Below are 9,825 nucleotides of genomic sequence, written 5' to 3' on the forward strand. Positions count from 1 at the left end.
TGCTCCCAGTTCTGTTAAACAGCAGAGTTTTACCCATACGTTATTCGCTTTTCATGCTAAGTAAACCAAGAGGAGAAAAACATCTTAAATATATCTCGTTTAATTATGAGGAACAAACAAACTAAAAAAAAAGAGGCACAGAGGTATAGTAAAGCTTCTCACCTCATGAAACTGAATATTTTTCGCTTAAGCTGATACACAAAATGAAACATGGTTAATGTTTGTTTTTTTTGCTCCCAGTTCTTTTAAACAGCAGAGTTTTACCCATACTTTATTCGTTTGTCATGCTAAGTAAACCAAGAGGAGAAAGCATCTTAAATGTATTGTAAAGACGCCAGACGTCTCTTCATTTTTGCATCAATCACATCAAGCACTGCATGATGTGATTGATGCAGAAAGACTCTCATGTAAATAGTCATGTGTAGAATTTTCTGGCCTTTCCGCCGATATATATTTCATCATTGTACATTTATTATGTCTCTCAACATTGCCATTTGTTTGTGTGACAAATTGCTCAGAGTGCGGGTCACGGCGTGCGGAGGTCGAACACCACTTTTCCGTCTGTACTCTGCCACGTATACCTGCACTCAGGTAATAAACAAATTAATACCCAGTTGACCTTTCTTGTCCTCACAACTGGTAACCCACGGAGTGACAGTAAACACAGCGATTTTGGCTTCGCCATTAACGGACTCACTACAGCCGCTTTACCTTCAGAGAGCCTTAAACGGAACCACAGGGCAACAAAAGTCTAGGCCTCTGAAACCTCCTCCCTCAGAGAACACCCACGCCACTAACGGACTTATTACAGCATACCCCTTCAGGTACGTTCTGGCGTGCTCAAACGGTTTTGCCCCGCCATTTACGATTCACGTCGACTGTACTCAGAGGTCATTAATGGAACCACACGGCGTATAGTTTTGACTTCTGATGAGCCCCAAACACCATTAACGGACTAAATATGGTGCATACTTCGTTATTCCGAGGACGCACAGATCCTCTGCATCCCTCTCTCACCTTTGAGGGCAGCAGTAAGCCAGGTGATAAAATTCCCTCCGTTCTCGCGACAAAACACCGCATCCTGGTTTCTGCGGGCAGATGTCCATTTCCAGGTGGCAAAAATTACAAACAAGGAGACCAATGCGGACGTAACCATGACAATGCTTCCGGAGGAGGTCTTCAACAAAATCACCCCATGGTTGGACTCACAGCTAGGCAAAGTCAAGTACAGAGACCTGCGAGACAAGCTCATCGAAACATACTCCATGCCCGTCCCAGAGAGAGCCCAGCACACCCTCGACCTGATGACCTAGCCCCTGGGGGACACATCGCCCAGGGATGTCTGGGATGAACTCCAAGGTCTCCTGATGCTGCGGGGGGTCAATGCAGACGGTCGGAGGAAGGAGATCAACTTGTTCGCAAGAAATATTCCTGCGGCGCCTTCTGCAGGAGGTGAGGGGGCAAATCACGGATGTGGATGCCCTTTCAATGGCCAAATTGGTGAACATCGCACACAAACTCCACGAGGCCACCAAGGCCTCCAAACACGCCACAACACCCGCAGCCTGTAACCTGGTAACAGAAGAAGGCCAGGCAGGGGACACGAACACGGTGTACAGGAAGAAAGCGACACCACAGCAGGACAAATCCAGCCTGGTGTTACTTCCATTGGAGGTTTGGAAGCACCACCAGAAATTGCAGAGCCCCCCCTGTTCTTTCACAAAAACGAGAAAAGTGACCACAAGTAACAACAGTGGCTGCAAACCTTAAAGATTCCCAACCAGTAGGATTCTTCATCCACAACGCCATATCAAAACGATGGATGCTGGTAGACACCGGGGCGATGCAATCGGTGTTTCTGCTGTCGAGAGAGGACTGTGACTGCACATCCAGCATCACAACCGCACTAGTGGCCGCAAATGGAAACCCTATCCGCTGCTACAGAACTGCAACCTGCAGAATATCCATCCTGGGCCATAAATATGATTGGCCCTTCATCATCGCGGACATCAAATTCCCTCTCCTGGGTGATGATTTCCCCGCACACCACAAACATCTGGTAGATGTCGGCAGAAAACGCCTGCTAGATACTGGAACCTGACGCTCCCAACCGCTCTCCACCAGGCCAGGGATGCACGCTGTCTGCTCCATCTCTTTGAACAAATACAGCACCCTCCTCGACGAGTTTCCTGACGTCTTCAAGCCAGAGCTGCGTCAGTTGCCGGGAGCCCAGGCCAAACATGGCATCCATCACCATATCACCACAACAGGCCCGCCAACACACGCCAAATTCCGGCGCTTGCCACCCAAAAAACTCCAAGATGCTAAACGGGCCTTCGCCGAGATGGAACAGATGGACATCTGCAGGAAGGCATCAAGCGCGTGGGCATCCCCCCCTCCACATGACAAAGAAACCAGATGGCTCCTGGAGGCCCTGTGGGGACTATTGTTGCTTGAAACTAGTAACAACGCCGGACCACTATCCCTTGCCAAACATGCAGGACCTAACAAGCACCCTGCATGGGGCCAAAGTATTTACAAAAATGGGTTTACTCAAGTCTTATTGTCAGGTACCAGCGCACCCCGATGACGTTCCAAAGACAGCCATCATTACGCTGTTTGGAATTTATACCTTTTCCTACTCCAACTTCGGCCTCAGGAACGCCAGGGCCACATTCCAATGCCTTATGGACACCATCTTGGGGGACCTACCTTTTTGCGTTTGCTACATAGACAACATCCTGATTTTCTCCAGGTCCCCGGAGGAACACCTGCGCCATGTCCGGGCCGTGCTGAAACGCCTGCAGGAGAATGGTTTGGTTGTCAGGTTCAGCAAGTGTACCTTCGGAGCAGAAAAGTTAGACTTCCTGGGCCATGAGATCACCCCGGCAGGTGTCTGCCCCATGGCTTCCAAGGTGGACGCGGTAAAGAAGTTCCCAATGCCAAAAACCATCAAGTCCCTACAGGAGTTCCTCGGCATGGTCAACTACTACTGCCACTTCATACCACACATCGCCCGCATCATGTATCCCCTGACCACAGTCCTGAAGGGGAAGCCGAAAGTACTGGCATGGGTAGCTCCGCAACAACAGGCATTTGAGCAGATGAAGGCAGCCCTCACTAAAGCCACCACATTAACACATCACGACCCCACCGCCTCCCTGAGACTTACTACAGATGCCAGCAACATCGCTTGCGGGGTGGTGCTGGAACAGGTGTTAGAAGGCTCCCCACGCCCGCTGGCCTTCTTCAGTTGCAAGTTAACACCGGCAGAGACCATCTACAGCGCATTCGACAGGGAGCTGCTGGCAATCTGCCAAGCCGTGCTGCACTTCAAGTACCTCTTGGACGGCACCCCTTTTACCATCCTCACAGACCACAAGCCTTTAGTACATGCGTTCATGAAGGTGGGAGACTCATGGTCTGCAAGGCAGCAGTGGCACTTGGCTGCTATCTCTGAGTTCAGCTGCACCATTAGCTACGTCCCCAGCGGGGAGAACCCATTAGCCGATGCCCTATCAAAGGTCAAGATAAATTCCGTCCACCTCAGCATAGACTATGAGGACCTGGCGAAGGAACAGGCCGCAGACCCGGAAACAGCAGCCTACTGCACAGCAGCCTACTGCACAGCACTCACCACACTGAAATGGGAAGATGTGCTGATAGGAGGATCCAGTTCAACACTTCTCTGCAACACCAGCACAGGCTGCCCATGCCCCCTGATCCCCGCATCCAGGATAAAGCAGACGTTCCATGTCATCCACAGCCTGTCCCACCATGTCAGGCCAAACAATGGCGCGCCTTATGACAAAGAAAACAAGTAAAGGGTAAAGTCACCCGGCACATGGAATCAGGCATCGGAGAATTCCCTCAACCATGTCGGCGCCGGTCACATCCATATAGACATCATAGGTCCTTTGCCGCAATCAGGGGGCACCAGATACCTACATGGTCTATGATGGAAGCGTCAACGAGCGCCTGTGCAGAGGCCCTCCTGTCAAGTTGGATCAGCCGTTTCGGTGTGCCTGATAGCATAACTACAGACAGGAGCCCAGCATTCTTGTCGGAGCTCTGGGTCACCCTGGCACGCCTGATGGGGACAACTCTCCACAGTACGATGGCATATAACCCCGCAGCCAGTGGCATGGTGGAAAGAGCCCACTGTTCGTTGAAGGAAGCTCTGATGACACGCTGTATTGATGACAGTTGGAAGACCCAGCTCCCCTGGGTCCTGCTGGGTCTCCGCACTGCACCGAGGGCAGATGGCGACATATTTCCCGCAGAGAAAGTCTACACCAGAACACTAGCCGTTCCAGGAGAGTTCTTCCCCACGGTGCCAAACGACGAAGATACCTCCCTTCCAAGGCTGAGAGAAGTGGCACAGAAGTTCGCACTCTGCTGAAAGACTTTCACGGACAGGACCCATGTCTACAGCCCTGGGGCTCTGGATGCCTACACCCATGTCCTCATCAGGATCGATGCCCACTGCCCACCCTTGACCAGACCGCACCAGGGTCCATACCGTGTCATCAGCAGATCATCCAAGGCCTATCTCATCAACTTCCACAGGCATGAAGACTGGGTTTCTGTCGGCCGGCTGAAACCAGCTTTCCTGTTAGACAGCGAAACTCAGGAGAAAAGCGGCAGGCACCCCAGAATTCCTCCACAAAACGTGGCCACAGATGATCCCGTCGCCATCCCGAAACGGGGTTGAGGACGTCCCAAGGGCCGCACTAAGGAAGTCATCCGCTTGGCTAAGCCGCCGGGCGATTCAGCAGTCGAAGTCGCCCCACGTCCACAGGTATCAAGAACTCTAATCCGCTTGGCTTGTAAAGTCACCACATCGGCGCCAGCGTAGTGTTTCGGCAGCGCCATTAACTAAGTCTCCGCTGAGCATGTTTTCTTTGGTGACTTCCCATTTTCTTCAAACTCAGTTAGTCACGCCTATTCACAGGCATCAAGACTGTATCCATATTGAAGTTCTGTATGTTTTGTATTGTAATTTGTACTCGTTCACTGCATATTATTGTTTATTGTTTCGACCTCAGGTCACAGTCAATTCCATTGTCTTTCGCGGGCCGGCGCCAGTCGGCCGCTATATAAACTGCCTGGATCTGTAATAAAGTAGCAGTAACTTTTACCTGCTCGTTTCTTTGACACCCTTACAGGCTAAGCCGCCGGGTGATTCAGCAGTCGAAGCCGCCCCACGTCCGCTAGTATCAAGAACTCTAGGCCGGCTCCTGCTCCCAAAGTGATTCCGTGATTGATTTTTCTTTCAGATGTCTTCCAATCATTACCTTTGTCATTATTGTCTTGGGGGGGAGAGTACTTGTAAAGACGTCAGACGTCTCTTCATTTTTACATCAGTCACGTCATGCATTGCATTTCTTAATATGTCAAGATTCTCATGTAAATAGTCATGTGTAGAATTTCCTGGCCTTTCCGCCGATATGTATTTCATCATTGTGCATTTATTATGTCTCTCAAAATTGCGTTCGGGGGTCGAAGACCACGTTTCCGTCCGCACTCTGCCATGTATACCTGCGCTCTGGTAATAAACAAGTTAATACCCAGTTGACCTTTCTTGTCCTCAAAGTATCTCGCTTGATTATCAGGAACAAACAAACAAACCAAAAAAAGAAGCACAGAGGTATGGTGAATCTTCTTACCTCAAGAAATGGAATATTTTTAGCTTAAGCTGATAAACATTACAGAATTGAAACATTGAGTAGGACAGAGTTATACTGTATAGATTTAGTTGTCTGCTACAAAGTTAACGTATCGACTTACAATGCATCTTGGATGAAAGCAGTTGTCAGTGAAAAACGCAAGCCTTCTCCTTAAATGTAAAGATGCCAAGCCCCATGCCGCAATTAGTTATTTATATAGTGAAGATTTCCTTTCCATCTGTCTTTTGAATAACGATCGTGATGTTTCCTCTAGTCCCATGGCTCTTAATCGGGGTGTAACTCTTGGGGGTGTGGAAATCAAAGGTCAGAGGTATGGGATTGGATTTTTAGTATTTAATTGTAACAGCTATCTTGCATATATGTTGTTGTTTTCTTTAAATTTATGATAAAATAGTTTTGTTCTTGATATTATTACTATATAAAGTAAAACCAAGCTTCTGACATGCTGTGAAAGTCATTCAAGCACCTTCATGACTGATTATGATGATGGTTTCCAGTCTAGAAAAGGGGTTGTGGGGAAATACTTGGCACTCCAGTCGGGGTCTAGAATATTCAAAAGGTTAATCCCCTGCCTTAGTCTAAGAAGGGAATCTCTTTACAAAATACTTAAAAGTATTTTTAAACAGAATAAATAACTACTATCCTGATTAACTGGGTTACCTGCGAAAAGTGTAGTTGTTCACCAGCTGCTGGTCTACCTTACCAAAGTGTTTCATCATAAATCAGCGTTATCGTAATTACCAGAAAATAAACTTAATTTTGCTTAGGGGCAATCCATATTTTTCTTTATCTCCAAAATCTGGCATTCCTTAATTTTGTCGGTGTTTCCTCTCATAGATCTCTGAAATATTCTTAGTTAAGTAAAGAGACAAAATTCACCCAAGTTAGAGCTGTAAGAAATGAAACTTAGGTAAAATTAAGTTTCGCACTTGATGTTGGCAGGGATATTCTGTCGCGAGAAAGATGCGTTTAGATGGAAACTATTCCTGGGATTTTAGTGCCATTGGTCAAAAACTAGATGGTAAATCAGTTTCTTTTCCAATTTCTTCTTGGCCATCACTTTACACATGTAAAGAGTGGTAACACCGAGTACATAAAATCTGGTATAAAATTCCCAAGTAGACCTGTGCGTGACACGCATGTTTACAAACTGTGCATATATATAATGCCAAAAGCTTAACGTGAATTGCGTCTTTAGTGTTTAGATTGGGAAAGGTGATTAGGGAAGTACATAAATAACTAAGGATTAATAAAATAGTGGTGAAATGTCAGACCCACAGTAAGGTAATCTGAAAGAAAATGTGAGCCGCTGAATTCAGTAAACATACCGTAATTCAAGTGTGGAGAGCAGAAAATGGATTTCAGGTAGTTGAAGATATCTTGATAAAATATGATTGCTGCAATTCATGAGCTCGTTTTTAGGCTACCATTTTTTTATGAGAATAACATTTCATATGGAAGAATGAAACACAGTTGTTACAATTGTTACAACTGAAATAATATATTTCTAAATAAAGGAAGCACCTACAGTAATGTTCACGTAACATTAGTTACAATGCATCACCAAACTGTAAAATTTACATACTGAATAACACATGAAGTTGAATAATTTAAAGTTTATAACACAGTTTTATGACAATTTTTGCACTCAAAAGGTATAACATTTACATTTTGTAATTATCGTTTCTGTTATTAATGAATTTTTATATTTATGTATTTTATCCGCTTGCACCTTTCAGCTGGGCACGTTTCATTTTTTGTGGTTTTATTTTCTTTAGAAAAATAATGGACCAAGTTCAGATCATCGGCTACCATTTTAGTATTATAAAAATTTAAAACTGTCACTTACCAAAAAACTGTTTGGCAAGCAGTAACCGCTCAGATCTAGGCATGCGCAATAAAAGTGCTCCATTTGTCAGAAATATTTGTGACACTGCTGTGCAGCAACTTATTATTCTCACTGACACCGAGTTTCACATCCATACAGTCATAAACCAGATTTAATATAACGATACTCCCACAGTGAAATGAAATGGAACATATTGTCATGTTTTCCTAATTTTTAGTCTGAGTGACCACAACAGGGACTCGAAAAAATATTCCATCATCAGAAATGCCTAAGATGACGTGACCTGTATAAAATAAAACTGGAATTTATCACTCAAAAACATGAAAAATAGAAATGAACTTGGTGTTCAGAATAGGAAGAGGAAGGATCAATGTTTAAAATAGTATTCCATTTGGTTGTTAATTTCAGAAGCATGCAGCTCTCCATGATAGGCACAGAGGAGAAGAATCTTCTGTGCCTTGACATGAGGTTATTGTTAAATTTCAGAGTCCTAAAGCAGAGAATTATATATTGTACCTACGAACATCATAAGTTTTGAGAAAATCTTTGCTCTGGAAGTAGATGCCTTCAGGGTCATTGACACCATTTCTGAAGAAAGAGAGAAAGAGATCAAGTTCGTGACTTCAACATGCCAGTATGACAGTGCAACATCAGGTCTCTAAACATTTTGATACTAAAAAAACCGACAGCCTGTAAATGTTTAATAAAAAAAAAAGTTGGATATCATAATTGGGTAAGGCTATATAAGTATCTTCCATAAATATAAAAAACGTGATTTTTTTTTATGGTCTTGTCCACTGGCCTACTAACAAAACTGTTTACAACCCATTCTATGGATCAGAAAATTAATACCAGTCTAAAAAGGTTTTATTTGACCATGACCATGCTGGAGATGCAGCAGTTATCTGAGAAGTAGAATAAATTAGTGATAGGGCACAAAAAACTAAGCAAGAATGACATTCATAACATAAACGCTTCATAGGCAGCAGTGAATCTTCTTTAAGGAATGTTTTATAAATAACACAGGAATGGATACATGGTTTTTGTAAGAATTTCTTGAACATATTGGAACACTGCTTAGTCATTAGTGGAGATATGAAAACACTGGATTAGAACATCATGAAAGACAAAGGATACGTTGAGAACCCCACTTCCACAATCTTAGACTTACAGAAGACAAAAAAAGGTGGCTGAACAATATTCTGATGAGGACTCAAATGCCAATCGTTAACTTTTCAAGTAAGAAAGGATGATGAAAAGCAAATGTGCTAAAGGACTGATTATTAATTTGGAGAGATGTTCTGACAAAGTAAACAGTTCTTTCTACCTATCCAAAACTAAAACCAGTAACCCTCAAATTTATCATTGCATTTCCACTTGACAATATTTCCATATTTACTGCTAACTCTTGAATATAACATTATTATTATTAGAGAGAGAGAGAGAGAGAGAGAGAGAGAGAGAGAGAGAGAGAGAGAGAGAGAGAGAGAGAGAGAGAGAGAGAGAAAAAAGATAATTTTATCTTTTTTGTAACAGCTGGTTAGTAAAACCTATTAAGAGGATTAAAATATAAATAAGATATAATTATTGGTTGATGACTCAGATCTCAAATGACTAGTTAAGAAATTGCCTATAACATAATTTTATAGTCTACTCCTCACCTCATATTTATGAGATTGCAATGTCAACAATAATTTACAGGAATTGATAAACCACAAAATTAAAACACAAGTAACATTTCAAATCTTGCAAATACAGTACTTGAACTCATTAATTCTCAAAATAAATAAATAAGTTCCATCAACACTTGTATAATGAATATTATACGCTGCATAGCTGCCAAACAAACAGGACAGTAACATATTGTTTGTTTCAAAAGAACTTGAGGCATTTACGTTCCCCTTATTTTGTTTCCACAAGTTTTCAATGGAAGCTCAACAGCCGTAACTGACGCTGTAAACGATTTTCAAAACAAATGCCTCGAACGACAGACAAGAAACTAAAGACAACATTGGTGAAGGAAAATTAAAAAAGTAATAAATCATATAAACATTACCAGAACACTATTTCATTCACATACAAGCTGTGACCTGATGATGGAGCTGTCATTCTTAACTTGTCCAAAAGGATTGTGAATTAACAATACAAAGCAGTTTTTGTTACCCTAACCACAAAGATTTTTCATGCTTTTTGGCAAACAAAAGTACTCTATACAGTATTCTGAATTCATTTATGAATGCTGTATCAAAAGATATATCTTATTTCAAATGATACATGGATACTTTT

At 43.3% G+C, this 9,825-nt stretch overlaps 1 long non-coding RNA gene across 1 annotated transcript in view; it reads left to right on the plus strand.

The window, feature by feature from the left end:
* LOC136847380 (uncharacterized) overlaps nt 1-9,825 on the plus strand; it is a 190,851-nt gene that overhangs the window by 56,900 nt on the left and 124,126 nt on the right. The window lies entirely within an intron of this gene.

The sequence above is a fragment of the Macrobrachium rosenbergii genome, chromosome 16 (assembly GCF_040412425.1).
Source record: "Macrobrachium rosenbergii isolate ZJJX-2024 chromosome 16, ASM4041242v1, whole genome shotgun sequence".
Taxonomy (NCBI): domain Eukaryota; kingdom Metazoa; phylum Arthropoda; class Malacostraca; order Decapoda; family Palaemonidae; genus Macrobrachium; species Macrobrachium rosenbergii.